Source organism: Hemiscyllium ocellatum, chromosome 4 (assembly GCF_020745735.1).
Source record: "Hemiscyllium ocellatum isolate sHemOce1 chromosome 4, sHemOce1.pat.X.cur, whole genome shotgun sequence".
In the NCBI taxonomy this organism is placed as follows: domain Eukaryota; kingdom Metazoa; phylum Chordata; class Chondrichthyes; order Orectolobiformes; family Hemiscylliidae; genus Hemiscyllium; species Hemiscyllium ocellatum.
This window is the reverse complement of record NC_083404.1, coordinates 48488109-48508210: the sequence shown is the minus strand read 5'-3', so window position 1 is coordinate 48508210 and position 20102 is coordinate 48488109.

Below are 20102 nucleotides of genomic sequence, written 5' to 3'. Positions count from 1 at the left end.
CCATTCAGCCTATTGAGTCCATGTCACCTCTCTGAAGTGTAGATCTGGATGGGACGCTGTATCTCCTATAAGCTCGCATTTCCCATGGTTAAACCACCTAGCCTTCACATCCCTGGACACTATGCGTGATTTAGCATGGCCAATCCACTTGCATACCTTTGAACTGTGGGAGGAAACCCACACAGACACAGGGTGAATGTGCAAACTCCATACAGACAGTCATCTGAAGGTGGAATCGAACCTGGCACTGGGGGGCAGCAATGCTAACCATTCAGCTACCATGCTGCTGTAAATGGAATTTTAAACCAGTTAACCTGACATTGGATGTAGGGAAGATGCTGGAGTCCATTATAATGCAAAACAATTGGAAAATAGTGACAAAATTGTGCAGTCAACATGGATTTATGAGGTGGAAATCATAGTTGACAATTCCGCTGGGATTCTGAGGTTGTAACTAGTAGATTCGATAGCGGGGAGTCAGATATGTTTTAATGGACTTTCAGAAGGCTTTCAGTAAAATTCTATAGAAGAGATTAACATCTGAAGTTAAAATGCATGGGACTGGGAGCAGTGTACTGACGTGAATAGAAAACTATTTGGCAGACACAAAACAGTAGGAAATAAATATGTCTTTTTCTGAGTGACAGTCAGTGGCTGGGGTATCTCACAGTTCATTGCTTGGACTCCAGCTATTCACTGTAATAATCACAATAATGACTTAAGATGAGGGAACTGAATGTAATATCTCCAAATCTGCAGATACACAGCCTGGTGTGAGGGTGAACTGTGAAAAGGACGCAGAGATTTTTCAGTGTAATTTGATGAGTGAGTGGGCGAATGCATGGCAGATGAAATATTATATAGATAAATGTGAAGTTATCCACTACGGTAGCAGAAACAGGAAGGAAATTATGATCTAAATGGTGAAAGGTTAGGAAAAGAGGGGGTGCAGTGAGACCTAGATATCCTTGTACACCAGGCATCGAAAGTAAGCCTTCAGTGTAGCAGGTGGTGAAGATGGTAAATAATAAGTTGGCCTTCATAGTGAGAGGATTAGAATACAGGAGAAGGGATGTCTTGCTTCATTTATATTTGGTCTTTGTAAGACTACACCCAAAGTATTTGGCTTCCTTATCGAACGAAGGATGTTTTGGTTATTGAGGGAATGCAACAAAGGTTTACCAGACTGATTCCTGGAATGGCAAGCCTGAGATATGAAGAGCAATTGGATTGGTTTTGACTATATTCACTGGAGTTTAGGGTGAATCTCATGGAAACCTGTAAAACTCTAACAGAACTAGAAAGGGTAAGAAAGATGTTCTTGATGACTGGTGAGTCCAAACAATGGGTCACAGTCTAAGAATACAGGGTAGGCCATTGAGGACTGGGATGAGAAATTGCTTCAACTAGAGAGTTGAGAGCCTGTGGAATTCTATGCCATGAAAATGGTTGAGACTAAATCATCAAATGTTTTCAAAAAAGGAGTTTCATCCAGCTCTTAGGGCTACAGGGGTCAAGGTTATGGAAAGAAAGGAACAGAATACGGAGTTGGATGTTCAGCCATCATATTGAATGGTAGAGTGGGTTGGAAGGGCCGAATGGCCCACTTTTGTAATTTTCTATCTCAATGTGAAGAATGGCGTGGTATTTGTGGTCTGTGGTGAGAATTGCCACAAAAAGCTTGGGTGTGGTGCAAATTTTCTAGTTTGTTACATTGAGTCTACGCATATAAAAGTTGAAGTGTTTGTGAATTTAATTGACTTCCATTGATTGCAGTGTGAGGATCCTCCAAAGTGTAGAATCCCTAACAACAACTTTGGGATTTGTGTGCTGTTCTGCACGTGCATCTCCAGATGTTGCCATCAGTTCAGTGAAATGATGACAAAGAGCACTTTGCTGTCATCATCACAAAATCTTGGTATTTGGCCACATTGGGAAAGGTGTTCCTATGTGCTGGATATAGTGAGACTAAAGATTTGTTCTTTATGATTGTTCTTGCAAAGGGCCAACCATACTTGCATTCGGCAATAACGTCAACTTCATTTATACAGCACCTTCAACATTGCAGCATTCCACGGCAATTCACAGCATTATCAGAAAGATACTAAGGCACATGACAAAACAGAACTCAAAACCTGGGCACAGGTAGGGATTTAAGAATAACTTTCAAGGAGAGTGGAGTGTGAGCGAATATTTAGCAAGGAGATGTTACAACCTCCATAGTGGTGATTAAAATAGGGATGAGTAACAACCAAAACTAGAGGAAACATTTCTCAGAGGGTTGTAAGGTTGGAGGAGATCATATAACGAGAGGGGCTAGACCATGGAAGCTGTTGAAATAAGGATGCAGCTTTTTAAATGAGGACTTGCTGCACTAAGAGCTTATAAGGTCAGTAAATGCTGGGTGGTGGATGGTTGAGATTTGAAGTACATTAGGAAAAGGGCAAGCAGAACTTTGGTTGAACTTAAATTTATAGAATGCAGAAGATAGGAGGCCAAGCAGGAGACCATTGGAATAGTCACATCTGGAGGTAGTGAAGGCTTGAATGAGGATTTCAGCAGCATGAGCTGGAACAGGAGATGTTACTCTTCATGAAAGCCCAAGTACAGATTCCAGATTGGGATTCTAGTATCTAACATGACACTTGAAGGAAGAGGCTGGATAGTAAATTGCAACAGAAAATTTAAATTGGAATAATGACACTTCATGAATCACAGTGAAACAGTTGGATCAAGTATTCAATTTGGCTAGGATTCTAAAGGATCTGATTGATCAAAGTTATGCTGAGCACAGGTTTAACATGAAGGAAGAGTTTTTAGTAGTAGGATGATAACCTATTCTCTGGTAAATTCCCCACATACAAAGCTTATTTCTTTGAAAAGTATCCAAGTCCTTTTGGGACAAACCATCATAAGGATTGTACTACCAGTTATGCCTCTGGAGGCAAAGCAAGTGAGATCTTGGAGTCAAAAATGTCTCATTTATTTTGCAGAGCCAATCAGCTTGTAACAACCTTATTGGTGCAATATGTTTTACAAAGATTCTAGCCACAGTGTTAACGCTTAAAACTAGAATCATTTATTCAAACTGAAAGAAAATCTCCAAGTGCACTGAGGTACCTTGGGATTTGAATAGTGCTATATAAATGCCAAGGCTTTCTATAATTCCTGTAGCATAGGGAATTGGTATTTCTGCATGCAGTGAATGCCTTGAATTGGTTTTGTGGAAACTCACAGCTGATGAGTTCACCTTGTAGCTTCACAATTTGTTCCCTACTAATAACAGATCAAGATATGAATAGTAACCCTATGCTTCATTTGCACCAACTTGGATCTCCCCATCTCACTTACCTACCACTGAATAGAATTTTATGATGGCGAACACAGAACCAAGAAACCTAATGGTAATAGAGCAAGTATTGCATAAATTCAGCCCCTCCCCTTGCCTTTCTCTAACCCCTTACCCCCTCTTGACTCCATCTCTCCACCTATTTCTGCCCCATCCCACACCCCCTTCCTGAATTTTCCATCTCCCACCTCCAACATTCCCTTCAAGGTTTTGTCCCAATTACGTTAAACCCTCAAACCTTGCTTGAGCAGAATATTGCATATATTCTAGACTCTACCACCAAAGGAGGTCAACAAACATAATAAGTTTGCCATGTTGGGGCATGCAATTGACTGAAAAGTTAATTTAAATGCCTGTTAGCATTGCAGGTTATGCCATGATAAATATTTTCAAAAGTGCACACTGTAACATCTAGTGGTTTTTATTTATAAGATGAATCACTATTGTTTAATCTGGCCACTAGATTCTCATGTTGTTCGGAATTCCTTCTGAGTGTAATTTTCAAGTGATCATTTTTCACAACAACTGACATTAAATTTAAATTCAAACAGTAAAATGCTATATATTTTACAATAAACTGCTTTGGTTATTTATTAAGTTCGCATTTTAGTTTTAATAGTTTCATTAAATGCTACTTGATTCTTCAAACATTTTCGCTTGAATTTAAGATCTGTACAAGCTCAATATGAACTTCATTTTTCAGATTGAATCAGTACCATATGGTCATATATATTAATGGGATATTTTTCCTCAACTCGCAGCACTTCCAGCAATAACTTTCTGCTAATAATGTTGAAAACAAATTGGACAAACGCTCAGAACTTTACTACAATAAAAGTTGCAGTGAAGAGGTTGTGAAAAAGAACAAACAAAATTGGAAGTTTTAAACTTTCAATTGTGGAAGGAAGAAATGGTAATTGATATATGTTTCAAAACTGAAGTTTTTTTTCAGATTTAACGTAGCTAATTAGAATAAAAATTGAATTTTGAGGGCAATTGATTATCTCCACCCGACAAATGGCCACTGCTAATCATGTTCGGACTGGATCCCTGTCACCAGCAGTGTCCTACAGGGATTGGTTCTGAATCCTCTTTAGTTTGTCATTTGGATGAAAATGTAGAAGATACGATTAGTAAGTTTGGGGATGACACCAAAATTCGTGGGATAATAGACAGTCAAGAAGGTTTTCTAAGATTACAAAAGGATCTTGATCAGATGGGTCAATGAGCTGAAAAATGGCAGATGGAGTTCAATCTTTGATAACTGCGAGGTATTGCATTTTGGTACAACAAATAAGGGTAGACCTTATACAATTAAGGCGAGGGCAGTGTTGTAGAACAGAGGGACCGAGGGGTTCAGATACATAATTCTTCGAAGTTTGTATCACTAGGGGGCACGTTTTTAGGGTGAGAAGAGAGAGATTTTAAAAGACTTAAGCAAATATTTTACACAGAGGGTGGTTCACAAATGGAATGGACTTCCTGAGGGAGTGGTGGATGTGATACAATTGCAACATTTAAAAGGCATTTGGATAAGTACGTGAGAAGAAAAGGTTTGGAGGGATATGAGCCAGGAGCAGGTGGATGGGACTAGTTTAGTTTGGGATTATGTTTGGCATAGATTGGTTGGACTGAAGGGTCTGTTTCTGTGCTGTATGACTCTGACTGTATGACATTGTATGCTGTGAGATGCAGCTGGCAATGCACAAACACAGTGAAAGGTAGTCAAGCATTTTGTCCCATTGTAAGTGGGCATTATATCTTTAAAGAAAGCAAGTTGAAAGATTGCATGGAATGCAAAGGAAGGTTAATAGTGCTTAGAGTCTGAGTATCTGTTGGAAAGGAAAGCAAGTGGGAGATAGGGTTAGGAAGAGTCAGCATAGCTTTGTGGAGGGGAAATCTTCTCACAGATTTGATGAGAGTTATTTGAAGAGATGACCAAGTAGGTAGATGAAGGTAGAGTGGTAGACATTGCCAACATGGACTTTATCAAGGTCTTTGACAAGATACAACAGGGGAAACTGGTGAGTAATGTAAGATCACGTGGGATCTGGGAAGAGCTGGTCAATTGGATACAAAATTGTCTTGATGGTAGGATACAGAGGATGGTGGTAGAGAGTTGTTCACACTGCAGGCCTATGACCAGTAGTATGCTACAAGGATCCACTTGTTTGTTATTCATACAAATGATTGGAATAAGAATATGGAGGGCATTGTGAGTAAGTTTGCAGATGACACCAAAATTGGTGGTATAGTTAATAGTGAAAAAGCTTATTTAAGAATACAACAGGATCTTATCAACTGGGCCAGTGAGCCAAGGAACAGCAGATGTAGTTGAAGTCAGATAAATGCAGAGTGGTGCATTTTGGTAAGACAAACCCAGGCAGAACTTACACAGTTAATGGTTGGGCCCTGGGGAGTATTGTTGAACAGAAAGACATAGGGGTGCAGGTACATAATTCCTTGAAAGTGGTGTCACAGGTAGACAGGGTGGTGAAGAAGGTGTTTGGCATGCTTGCCTTCATCAGTCAGAACATTGAATAAAGGAGTGGGATGTCATGTTACAGTTGGGCAAGACCATATTTGGAGTACTGTGCACAATTCTACTCACTGTTAGAGGAAGGCAGTTATTAAAAACTGGAAAGGGTGAAAAATATTTACATGTATGTTATTGAGATTGGAAGGGTTGAGTTATAAGGAAAACAAGATAGGCTGGGACTTTTTTTTCCCCTGAAGTGTTGGAGGCTGAGGGCAGACTTTATACAGGTTTATAAAGTCATGAGGGGCATAGATAAGGTGAAGAGCCAAAGACTTTTCCCCAGTATAAGGGAGTCCAAAGCTAGAGAACATAGGTTTAAGGTGAGAGGGGAAAGATTTAAAAGGACCTGACTGGCAATCTTTTCACACAGAGGGTGGTGCATCTATGGAATGAGCTGTAAGAGGAAGTGGTATAGGTGGGTGAATTATAACATTTAAAAGACATTTGGATAGGTACACGCATAGGAAAGATTTAGAGGGATAGGGGCCAAACACAGACAAGTTCAGTTTAGGAAACCTGGTCAGCATAGACAAGCTGGGACAAAGGGCCTGTTTCTGTGCTGTATGATTCTATAGTGGCTACCGAGTCGGATGTGAGTGACAGCAGGGCAAAGGTAGAGAGGATAACCAGGGTCAAGTGAGCTTTTCAAAGAGATAGACACAACAGTTGGATTGGACATTGTAAATAATGGGATAGTTACAATGCTGTCACATGCACTATGAGGAACACAAATGATTGGGAAAAAGAAGCAACAACGAGGGCCATATTTTCCTAGTACTTTGCCATCCAAATTCAACCAGCATCCTTTAGAAGCCTTTTCCCTGCCATGGCACTCACCATCCTCAAATTGAAAAGGAAATGAAAATTAACAGGTGAGAAATTAGATAGTAAAGAGAGCAATGAGCAAGAGTTTAAAAATCTCACAACACCAGGTTATTGTCCAATAGGTATATTTGGAACACTGCTCCTTCATCAGGTGGTTGATAGATGACAATCATCTGATGAAGGACCAGCGCTCTGAAAGCTAGTGTTTCCAAATAAACCTGTTGGACAATAACCTGGTGTTGTGTGATTTCTAACTTTGTACACTCTAGTCCAATACCAGCATCTTCAAATAATGAATTGGGGGAAGAGAAACAGTAACATGAACTCTGCATAGGTAAGTAAGAGAGTGACCATAACCTCTGCCTCACCATTTGCAACATCACCATAAATGAAAAGGTAAGGAGTGTTTTGCTTTGTATATAGTGTTCATTTCTGTGTATAAAATCCTGGTGCATATCGCACCATATTTAACAGCGATCATTTGCATAGAGTTGGTGTCATTTGGGTAGAGAACTTGCAGATAAATTGAATTTCTGAAGCATTAAATTTGGCATAAGTGGTCCTTGCAAAAGCAGAAGCAGATTGTACCTCTATTCTGGCAATCTCAGGTCTGGGCATTTGCCAGACTGAAGAATTTGCTGGAGATTTGGGAGGTCAGGTGTCAAGGTCAGGATGGGAGCTTTTAAACATGTTTAAAAGTGCTGTACAATATAAAAGAAACAATAACCTTAGAGAACATTGATGAACTTTTACCTGATATAACAATTTCAGCTACTCTATCACTCTTACAGCTGACTATCCTCCTGTTACAACATGGTGGTTAACCCTTCTGCTAATTAAACCAAACACTCAGAAAAACTTACCTCGCCCCATAATCCATTAAAGTCAGAGTGACCGAGAACGTCCACCCTCCACTATTTAAAGAAAAAACATCAATTTATATTTTAACTCTAAAAATGAACATTAAACAACAACAACTATTTACAACTCTAAGCCTTCTTTCTCTGCAATGTTTGTTATCTGTCTCCAACTTTGCAACAATATACCGTTCCAATAAAAGCCCTAACTAAAATTACATCAACTTAATTTCAAAACCACACAGCGGCTGTCATTGATAGCTCCCTCTGGCTGAAGATCTCCCTGGGTCATCTTTGGTCTTTTGCTGCGAAGATGTTTCATATGAAAAAGCTACCTTGGACAAAGTGTTTTGCTGGCAGTTACTCTGTCGATGGCAGTTGGTCTCATTCTCTCTTAAAGATACAGGACACTTCTTCAACTTCATAACATTCTACTTTCTGAGTCCAATGTATGCAGAAATACAGCAGGTTTCAGATTAGGGAGGTATAATCTGTAGTGAGTGGGAATCATCTCAGTCCCAAGACATTCTCAAGAAACCTACAAATGACATGGAACACTTGTGCCAAATAACTAATGACTATCTCCAACAAGGGAGAATCTAATCATCTCCCATTGACATGTTGTGGCATTGTTACTGATGGATCTTTCACTATTAACATTGTAGGGGTTATTATTTACCAGATCCTAATCTGAACATCCCATATCAATACGTGACTGCAAGCTCAGGTGAGAAGCTGGGATTTCTGCAGTGAGTGACTCGCCACCTAACTCACTAAAACCTATTCATAATCTACAAGGCACATGTCAGCAGTATGATGGAATACTCCTCACTTGCCTGGATGAGTGTAGCTCCACCAACACTCATAAAGCTCGACACTATCCAGGACAACACAGCTGCTTGACTGGCACACCAACTGGCATATGGTCTGCTACCTTAAACACCCATTCCCTCCACCACAGATACATGGTGGCAGCTGCATATCCCATCTACAAAATATGCTGTTGTAACTCACCAAGGCTCCATCAACAGCACCTTCCAAATCCACAACTTCAGCCATCTAGAAAGACACATGCATGGGAACATCACCAACTACAAGTTCCCCTCCAAGGCATACAACATCTTGACTTGGAAGCATTTTGTTGTTTTTTCACCATCCCTGGTTCAAAATCCTAGAGCTCCCTCCCTAACAGTGTTTGGTGTAACTATACCATATGGACTCCAGTGATTCAAGATGGCAGCTCACAAACAACTTTTTGAGGGCAATTATTGATGGTCAATAAATGTTGGCCTCGACAGTGATGCCCATATTGAGTGAAGACATTTTTAAAAATACTATTTACAAAACTTGGATTACGTAATATAGTCTTTAAATTTTTTATGCATGGAAATGCTTATATATGAATGTGTGTGAATACATCCATTGACTCGAACTGAAATAGAATTAAATGGCAAATCATACTCATGGTTTTGTTTATATACATGGAACATAATCTTTCTAAAACACACACTTACATAAAAATCTGTTAAAGGCAAAAAGTGTTTGTCTAAATTGATGGAGTTCTGTGGTAAAATACTGTAGAGTATTGGTGAGGGTAGCCTGATTGATATCATGTATATTGATGCTCAAATGTTGTTTGACACAAAACTACTTTAAAGACTTAAAGCAAAATTGAAGTCTAGGTGATTAAAGGGACAGTGGCTGTCGAGGTACAAAATTTAAAAAATTGTAGAGAACAAAGGTGTAAGGTTCTATTTCAGACTGAAAGAAAATAGGCAGTAATGTTTATTAGGGTTAATGTTAAGGCACTGTTTTTTTGATATATATTAAAGAACTGTATAGAAGGCATAATTTCAAAGTTTACAGATGGCACAAACTTAAATGCAGTAAACAATGGGCATCATAGTAACAGATTTCAGGGAGACACAGACTAGTGAGATGGACAGATGCATGGCATGTGAAATCAAACCCAGACAAGTGTTAAGAAAAACATTTTTGTCGGAAGAATGAAGAGAGGCAATAGAATAGAATAGTACAATTTTAAAATAAACCAAGGAACCAAGAGACCTACAAGTGTACAGGCATAATCTTTAAAATGGCGGAGCATGTTTAGAAGGCAATTTAAAAAATTTGGGATCCTTGGCTTTATTAAAAAGATGTGGAGTACAAAAGCAAGTTGCACTAAACAATTATAGAACACTGATTAAGACACAGTTATAATATTTTGTTGAATTCAGCACTCCACACTTGGGAAGGATATCAAGTTCTTGAGTGCCTGGATGAGAGACTTGAAGGATGTGAAGGAACTTAAGAAGCTGGGATTTTTCATTACATTAGGAGGAGTGTAAATAAAGGTGTCACATTCACAAATAAATAAGGAGAAATGGTCTCCGGTGTAAGGAGGCTCAACAGCAAGATATCTCAAATTTATGATCAGTAACAGAGCCAGTAATGGGAGGAAATGGTTTTAATGCAGTGAGTTCTTGTGACCTGAAATTCATTGACTGAGAAGGTGGTGAAAGCAGATTCAGGAATAACTTTTAAAATGGCCTTGGACTTGGATCTGCCTAAAGAGGACGAAGAGGCCTATGGGGAAAGAGCAGGCTGTTTGGATTAATCCTCGATACCATAAGACATAGGAGGAGAATCAAGCCAGCCAGCCTGTCTGTTTGCTCCATTCAATTAAATCATGACTGGTCTGACAACCCTCAATTCTACTTTCCCACCTTTTCCCATATCGCGTAAAAATCCGTCTCACCTCCCTCTTGAATCTACTAATGGCCCAGCCTCTCTAACCCTCTGTAGTGAAAAAAAATTCCATTGCAATGTATGTGGTTGTGCTCTCTATGGCTTAATATCCTTCCTAAATTGCAGAGCCAAGAATAGAACAAAGTACTCCAGCTGGACCCTAACTTTGTTTTTCAAAGAGATTGTATAACCTCAATGCTTTTGTATCAAATACAAAGGCTTCCATGAGAACAGCTGGGGCTATGGATCAAATCTGTCCAACACAGTCCAGGAGAGATGTAAAACATTTCCAAAGGGTGCAGACAACATTCACCAAGATGTTGTTCGGGATGGAGTGCGTCAGTTATGAAGAGATATTGGGAATAGTTTGAATTGTTCTCCTTAGAAATTAAAAAGAGGTGATTTATTTGAGGTGTTCAAGATGATGAGAGGCTTTGAGACAGTGGGACAGAAAAAAATATTCTGGAAAGTGAGTGAATAATCAGAGGTCGTAGCTTTTAAAGATTTGAGTGGAGGTTGAGGGGTGATGGGAAAATCTTTGCTCAGTGAATTTTAGAATTTGGAGTACTTTGCTTGAAAGAGAGCAGCAAGTTCAAAAATGAGGTAGACAGTACTTGACTCATGGGGTTTAAGACAAAAAATCAGGAGGATGTGGGGACAAAGCACAACCTCTTTAAAACTGCCAATGCAGGCATCGTGAGCCGAATGGCTGCTTCCTTGGCAGTGAGGATTCTAGAGAGAGAAAAAATCTTTAACTTATGTTAAATGGGCCTGTTACCAAGTTAGTGTTTTGTACCAATTTTAATCCTTCTGTATTTATTCCACTTTTTTTTCACTTTATATCACTTGAGTCATATAGCATGAATTTGATTCCTGAAATGTGTCCCCAGCAACATACACAGTCATAGAGTCATAGAGATGTACAGCATGGAAACAGACCCTTCGGTCCAACCTGTCCATGCCAACCAGATATCCCAACCCAATCTAATCCCACCTGCCAGCACCAGGCCCATATCCCTCCAAACCCTTCCGATTCATATACCCATCCAAGTGCCTCTTAAATGTTGCAATTGTACCAACCTCCACCACATCCTCTGGCAGCTCATTCCATACATGTACCACCCTCTGCATGAAAAAGTTGCCCCTTAGGTCTCTTTTGTATCTTTCCCCTCTCACCCTAAATGTATGCCGTCTAGTTCTGGAGTGCCCAACCCCAGGGAAAAGACTTTGTCTACTTATCCTATCCATGCCCCTCATAATTTTGTAAACCTCTATAAGGTCACCCCTCAGCCTCCAATGCTCCAAGGAAAACAGCCCCAACCTGTTCAGTCTCTCCCTGTAGCTCAAATCCTCCAACTCTGGCAACATCCTTGTAAATCTTTTCTGAACCCTTTCAAATTTCACAACATCTTTCCGATAGGAAGGAGACCAGAATTGCACGCAAAATTCCAACAGTGGCTTAACCAATGTCCTGTACAGCCGCAACATGACCTCCCAACTCCTGTACTCAATACTCTGACCAATAAAGGAAAGCATACCAAATGCCTTCTTTGCTATCCTATCTACCTGCAACTCCACTTTCAAGGAGCTATGAACCTGCACTCCAAGGTCTCTTTGTTCAGCAACACTCCCTAGGATCTTACCATTAAGTGTATAAGTCCTGCTAAGATTTGTTTTACCAAAATGCAGCACCTCGCATTTATCTGAATTAAACTCCATCTGCCACTTCTCAGCCTATTGGCCCATCTGGTCCAGATTCTGTTGTAATCTGATGTAACCCTCTTTGCCGAGAAATTTCTTACAAGGCTGGTGCATAGGAGTCTTTGTACCAGCTCAGTGTGAACTGAAAGTTTATATTTTAGTCTGAGCTCTGGTATCTGTTACATAACACGTGTATAGGTAATAGACAGTTCATACCATAATACAAGCCACCACTTGTGACAGAACACATAGGTTTCATGAAGAAATGATAGACAGATGCTTGAAGAATAATTTAATTAACAAGTCCTCTATTTCAGTCATCCTGTGTGTTTCTGCACTGTGTTTCAGCATCTAAATGGTAATCAGCTCTCTCCAGCTGCCACATACACATTGTCACAATTAAAATTAAATCACTATTCAAAAAAAAATGCAGGAATTTAAAAGATTTAAGAGTGGTTTAGCAACAAATCAGATAGCATTATTACAAAACTCTAGCCATTAATTTTCACAAGCCTGTTATGTAATATTCTCTGGAGTTAGTAATTACCTCTTACCTTAAATTGTGGAGAAAAAAATCCACTAAGTTATAACAACAATGTTTTGAATGTTATAGAATAACATTGGTGTTAATGTTCTTTTTGATAAAGGTGTAGGATTCCACAGACTCCTTTTAAACACTCTGGTAAAGAATCTTGTTCTTATTCAATTGAAACATTTGTCCCGAACCAAATGAGCACACTTTTGCACTGGTGTGACATGTCACAATTCAAGGGGAGTAAATTTAAAGAGTAATAATTTGATCTGGCATCATCTTCACCTGTCTAGATGACTAATTTGTGATGCAGAACAATACCAATAGCACAGATTCAATTCCTGTACTGGCTAAGATCACCATAGATGTCCCAACTTTTCAAGCTCACCCCCTTGCCAGAAGCAAGGTGACCCTCAAGTTAAACCAGTACCCATTGTCTGTCTTGAATGAGAGAGCAGCCCTATTTGGTCCTCTGCGACTAGGGTGGTTTTACTTTTACCTTTCCCTTCTGCCTCTACACTCAATGATTCCAATGCTTTCCTGACTGACTTCCCATGTGCTGCACTCCACAAATCTAGGTTCATTTCCTGTATCCCAACTTGATCCAAATTCCCTTCATCCCTGAGCTCATTGACTTATGTTGACCCATAATGTGGCAACATTTCAAGTTTGCAATATTTATTCTTCACACATCTGCCACCAAATCTCCACATCTTACCCCTGTCAATTTTTATAACATTTTCACATCACACAACCAAAATGTAGAACCCTCAGATTTCTGTGATTTTCCAATTCTGGATACTTGTACATTTTATAGATTAAATTAGATTACTTATAGTGTGGAAACAGGCCCTTCGGCCCAACAAGTCCACACCAACCCGCCGAAGCGCAACCCACCCATACCTCTACATTTACCCCTTATCTAACACTACGGGCAATTTAGCATGGCCAATTCACCTGACCCGCACATCTTTGTGACGTGGGAGGAAACCAGAGCACCCGGAGGAAACCCACGCAGACACGGGGAGAACGTGCAAACTTCCTCTCCTCGCTGCTTTTTCCCTCTTTTCCCTGGCTTTGTCCCTCTACTGGCTGCTTTTTCAGTTGCTTTGATTGTAAAGTTTTGGAATTTCCTCTATAATCCTCTCTCCTTCTCTTTTCCCTTAAAGCACTTATCATCACCTATTTCACTGACCAAGATTTTAGTAATCCGCCCAATAATCTCCCTGTTGGGTATAATGTCAAATTCTGATTGGTAGTCATTCCTTTGAAGTATCTTAGGATCCTTTACTCTGTTAATAGGACTCTGTAAATTTTTATTAGATTCCCTACAGTAAGGAAAGAGGCCCTTCAGCCCAACAAGTGCACACTAACCCTCTGAAGAGTAGCCCACTCAGACCCATTCACCCCTGACTAATGCACCTAACACTATGGGCAATTTACCATGGCCAGTTCACCTAACTTGCACATCTTTGGACTGTGGGAGGAAACCAGAGCACCCGGAGGAAACCCACAGGGAGAATGTGCAAACTCCACACAGACAGTTACCTGAGGCTGAAATTGAACTTGGGTCTCTGGTGCTGTGAGGTAGCAGTGCTAACCACTGAGCCACTGTGTCACCTAAATGCAAGTATTATTATGAGTTTACTTGTAAGTATATCAATTTTCTTAATGGAGAGTCATATTGACTATAAGTGTCAACAATATCTCAGACTGACTAAAAGAATATGGAGTAATTATTATCAATTATTCATAATATAAGATTATACATTTGACTTCTTTGATCACTCTTTAATTTCAGAGTGACATTTTACCAGGTTGGATGTTTATAAATGTTTCCCATTACTAGTTTTCCATTATATGTTGCCTAGAATGACATTTCTTTCCCTCACTGAAAGGGAAGCATTTCACCAGGGATGTTATTGAGGCAGTATATCCTCGATGAAGATAAGACGAATGACAACTAGATATTTAATGAGATGCATATGTTGAAATTGACGTGTGGAGTGATAAGAAGGGAAGAAATGAGGAACCACACTTAAAAGGGTCAGTGAAGATTATGACAAAATTGAAGAAAATAGCTGAGAAGGATTAAAATGGTATGGACAGCATTTATGAAAGAGAGAGAGAAGAACAAGTGTGTTGAGGTGAGAGGTGGGGGTCAATCAGGGAGGTAAGGAAGAAAGATATGGTGATGAGAATCTTAAATACAGCTGAATTGAAATCGAATAGGTGACTGACAGAAGGAAATGGACAAACATGATCTACTAGCTTTCTGGCAAGTCCAAGTAAGATGGGAGAAGCCAAAAGAAAGAGTGCTTAAGGAAATATATGTGTGCGTGAATTCAATTTTAAGGATAAAAGGAATGTTTTCTTTTGTTTCCTCTAAGAAACAGTAAGTTAACACTATGTTGTTGTTAATGTAGCTTTCAACACAACAAAAGTTCTGGTACACAAATCCTGTTGAATGCTTGATATTGTGACTCAGCGTTAGAGTGCTATTACTGAACCCACCTGAAAAAAAGGAAGAGAGCTGTTCACCGGCAACTCCAAAGGGCTTTCTTGTATTTAAAACTTTTCCAATGGTAAGGCAATCCATTTGTGAGCAATTGACCTTGGCAAAAGGTGCAAATAGGAAAAGGTGAGGACTGCAGATGATGGAAATCAGAGTTGCAAAGTGTGGTGCTACTAAAGCCCAGCCGATCAGGCAGCATCCGAGGAGCAGGAGAGTTCATGTTTCAAGCATGAACTCTTCGTCAAGAATGAGGGAGTGGCCCAAGGGGGCTGAGAGATAAATAAGAAGGTATGGGCATAACTGGGAATGCGTTAGATAAATGAAGGAAGGGGTGCTAATGCTGATGGGTCAGTAAGGAGGTTGGAGTAGATAGGTAGGAAGGAAGATGGACAGGTAGGACAGTTCAAGAGGGTGGTGCCGAGTTGGAAGGTTGGATCTGGGCTAAAATAGGGGGAGGGGAAATGAGGAAAGTGGTGAAATCAACATTGATCTTGTGCGGTTGGAGGGTCTTAAGGCATAAGAGGTGTTCTTCCTCCAGGCGTCAGGTGGCTAGAGTTTAGTGGTGGAGGAGGCCTAGGACTTGCATGTCCTTGATGTGGGGGAGGGAGTTAAAGTGTTCAGTCGCAGGGCAGTGGGATTGTTTAGCACATGTCTCTCAAAGATGTTCTGTGAAATGTTCTGCAAGTTGGCATCCTGCCTCCCCAATATAGAGGAGACCACATCAAGAGCAACTGACACTGTAGATGACGTGTGTGGAAGTACAGATTGGCAGATGTGGAAGGATTCTTTGGGATTTTGGAGGGAGGTGAGGGGGGCGGCGGGGTGACGGTGTGGGTGCAATTCCTGCGGTGGAAGGAATGGTCTCTGTGGAACACAATAGGGGTTGGGACAGAAATACATCCCTGGTGGAGGGGTCTGTTTTTAGGTGGCAGAAATGGCAGAGGATGATATGTTGTATCTGGAGGTTGGTGGAATGGAAGGTGAGGACTGGGGGGTTCTGTCCTTGTTGCGATTGGAGGGCTGGGGTTCAAGGGCAGAGGTGCGGCAAGTGGAAGGCATGTGCTGGAGTGCATTGTCGACCACGTGGGAGGGAAAGTTGTGGTCCTGTGATGTTCTATGGTGGAATTGTTCCTCCTGGGAGCAGATGCGGTAGAAGCGGAGGAATTGGGAGTAAGGGATAGCGTTGTTTACTGGACGCAGGGTGGGAGGAGGTGTAGTCCACGTAGCTGTAGGAGTCGGTGGGTTTGATCTAGATGTCCATGTTGAGTCAATCACCAGAAACTGAGTTGGAGAGGCTCCGGAAGTGGTGAGAGATGTCCGAGATGGTCCACCCTAAACTTGAGGTCGGGGTGGAAGGTGTTTGCAAGGTTGATGAACTGTTCAACCTCCTCATGGGAGCACAAAATGGCACCGATACAGTCATCAATATAGCGGAGGAAAATGTGGGGAATGATGCCGGTGTAGCTGTAGAAAGTGGACTGTTCCACATACCTGATGAAGAGGCAGGCATAGCTGGGGCCCATGCGAGTGCCCATGACTACCCCTTCAGTCAAGAGGATGTGTGAGGATTTGAAGGAGGAATTGTTGAGGGTGAGGACTAGTTCAGCCGATCGAATGACTATATCAGTGGAAGGGTACTGGTTGGATCGGCGGGAGAGAAAAAAACAGAGGGCTCAGAGGCCTTTGTCATGGAGGACAGATGTGTACAGGGACTGGTGCAATTGTGAGGAGCTGATTAATTACTAAAACCTTTAGATAATAGGGGCGTTTAAAAGTGTAGAAAGTTATTTGCAGTTCAACATTTTGGCAGTCTTCGAGGAATATTGATTATTCCAATAAAGAAATAGAACTTAGCTAAGCTTAAATTTCTTCAACAAGAAGTTTATTTGATTTAAACGTTCTTACATTTAATATCACTATCTCGCCAAAATTGTTACTTTGTGCCATTTGAGTGCTTTAGGCTTTGAAACTCTGGTCATTAGGGAGACTTGGTTGAAATTGACACAACTTTATTAGATTAGAGAGAGACTTTCACCTTATCAGTTTGGGTTAGATTCTAATTGATGTCTCAAGGATAAAGATACAACAGGGTAAGATTTCAGGAACACTTATTTCCACAGAGCAAAAGTGGATTTAATAAAATAAAAGAGATGAAAATGAAGAAAAGAATGACTGTCTGGATAGGTCATGTCAGGATGACCTAGTTGAATGTTTGTGAATCTTATTGGCATGGTGGATGGAGGAAAGTCTGACAAATGTTGTCTTCAGGGGTTTTCAGAAGGCATTAAATAAGTTCCTGCACAAGGAAATTAGCCAAGATGTGTACATTGAAGTGTGATGCAGGTTGGTAATTGATTATGATGTTTAAAATAACCTAAGAATAAAGATTTGTTCTACAAGTAGTAGAATATTACGAGAAAGGTTTCTCAGGGATTTGTACTTTCATCTTTCATCATACCTCTCAATGACTTATATCAAAAAATAGTTATATATTGAAGCTACTACTAAGTTAGGAGGTGTAGTAAATTGTGTGAATGGGAGCAATAAGTTCCAGAAGGACACAGGTGTAATTAGTGGGCAAATCTAAGACAGATGGGATTAAAAACAAAAAAATGCCAGAAAGACTCAGTGAGGCTGGCGGCATCTCTGGAGACAGAAATAGTACAATGGTGGCTGATGTTTACACGGTCACTCTGGGCTCAAAAGCAGGGGATGCACATAACGTCCAGTACATGGCATTCTACAGGACTACATTGTGAAGCTTAGTCAAGGTGTTGGGCAGTCCACTGACCCTTGGGCCTATTAAGGTCCCATCAATGGTCACTTAAGGGCGTTATCCTGCCCCTGTCAGCAGGGAGAGGCCCATCCCAGATGTGAAGATTGACAACTTAAGCTGTGCAGGTCTGATGTTGGACTGGGTGGGGAGACAGTGCCAACTTCTTTTGCATGCATCAGTGATAGCCCCGAGATATTACTTTCTCATTCACTCTTTCCTGGCTGCTCAAATGCAGCAACCTTAACACCCTGACCTTTCTGAAATCTCCCACTCACTTAACTTGCTGTCCAGCTTGTGTGTAGATCTCCGTTTTGGTCTGTCTATTATCCACAGCTCCTTCTGGCTCTAAAGACATTATTGCAGAGCTGCTAGCCATCTGACTGAGCCAGCAGCTCTCAAGCAGGTCCTAAGGAGCAGAATTACAGTGAGAGGGGAAAGATTTAAAAGGAACCTAAGGGGCAACCTTTTCAAGCAGAGGGTGGTGCATGTATGGAATGAACTGCCAGAGGAAGTGGTCAAGGCTGGTACAATTACAACATTTAAAAGGCATCTGGATGGGTACATGAATAGGAAGGACAGAGAGGAAGACGGGCCAAATGCTGGCAAATAGGACTAGATTAAGTTAGTATAACTGGTCAGCATGAACAAGTTGGACTGAATGGAGCGTTTCCATGCTGTACATCTCTATGACTGTATAATAGCTTGCTGCCCCTGAATGTTAGCCTTTAGTGACTTCTTGACAGCATTTCTATGTCCCTTTGTACACCTACACTTTCCAACCACTTAGCATTTAAAAAAATACTCTGAACATCAGCTTCTCCTTTCAAAATGAATAACGTCACATTTTTAGATTCCTACTTACCTTTGTAACATCTGGAAATATGCAAATTTGTGAATATTACATTTAGTTCCCACTCCTAAATCATTGTGAACAACTGGAGCCCTAGAATAGATCCTTGTGGTATCCTACTGGTCACAGCTTGCCAACATGAGAATTGCTCATTTACTCTTTGTTTCATCTATTAGCCAATTCTTAATTCATGACAGCCTTCTGAGGGGTTGGGGGGAATTTATCAAAACCCTTCTGAAAATCTGAGTATACTATGCTCATGGGCTCCCCATTTTCAATTTTGTTAGCAACAACTTCAACAAATTCCAAGTTCTATAAATACAATTTCCCATTTGCAAGTCTATGCTGACCACCTGCAATCAGATCATTATCATAAAAATGTCTGTTTATCCTGTCCTTTATTATCCTTAATACTGTTGTAAGACTGTAACAGGTCTATAATTCCCTGTGTTTTCTCTTGCTCTCTTCTGAAATACTAGGGTGACATTGTCTACTTTCCAATCTGCAGGATCATTTCAGAATCTATAAAATTTTGGAAGATAATTACCAATGTGTTGACTAGTTCTACAGCCACCTCTTTCAAAGCTCTTGAATTTAGACCACCAGGTTCTGGGGATATATCAACTTTCCTGGATTTCTCCACTAAATTTCTGCAGCACAATTTTCTTACTATTGGAAATTTACTTCAACTCTTCATTCTCCCTAATCACTTGGGTCTTCGGAGATAAGGCAGGAACAGGATACTGATTAAGGATGATCAGCCATGATCATATTGAATGGTGATGCAGGCTCGAAGGGCAGAATAGCCTACTCCTGCACCTATTGTCTATTTCTTGTGTCATTATTAGTGTAAACAGATAGAAGGTAATAATTTAGCTTCTCTATCATTCCTCTATGCTCCATTATAAATTATCTTGATGATGCCTGTATTAGAAACACATTCATTTTAAACAAGTATTTCCTTTTAGATATCTATAGAAGCTTTTACATATTTTTATGTTCTTGTCTTGATAGCTTGCAGTAATGTTCTATTCTTCCTTCCTTTCAGTTTTTTGGGTATGTTCTAAAAATCTCCCAATCTTCAGAATTGGAACTGTTCCTGGCAACTTTATGGGCCTTTTCTCTTAATCTTGTACAAACCTGAATTTTCCTTGTTAGCCATGTTGAAAGAATGTGTAGTTGCTCTAAGTCAGGCAATAGTTCTTTAAACATTATCAATGAACAGTCATGCCTTGTAATGTATTTTCCCAATCCACCTCAGTCAAATTGTACCTCATGCCTTCATAATTTCCTTCATTCAAATGTAACACCCTTGCTTCAGAATGAACCACCACTTTCAAATACAATGAAAATTCTATCAGATTGTGCTCATTTGTCTCTGAAGATTCTTTTACAAAAAGACTGTGAATT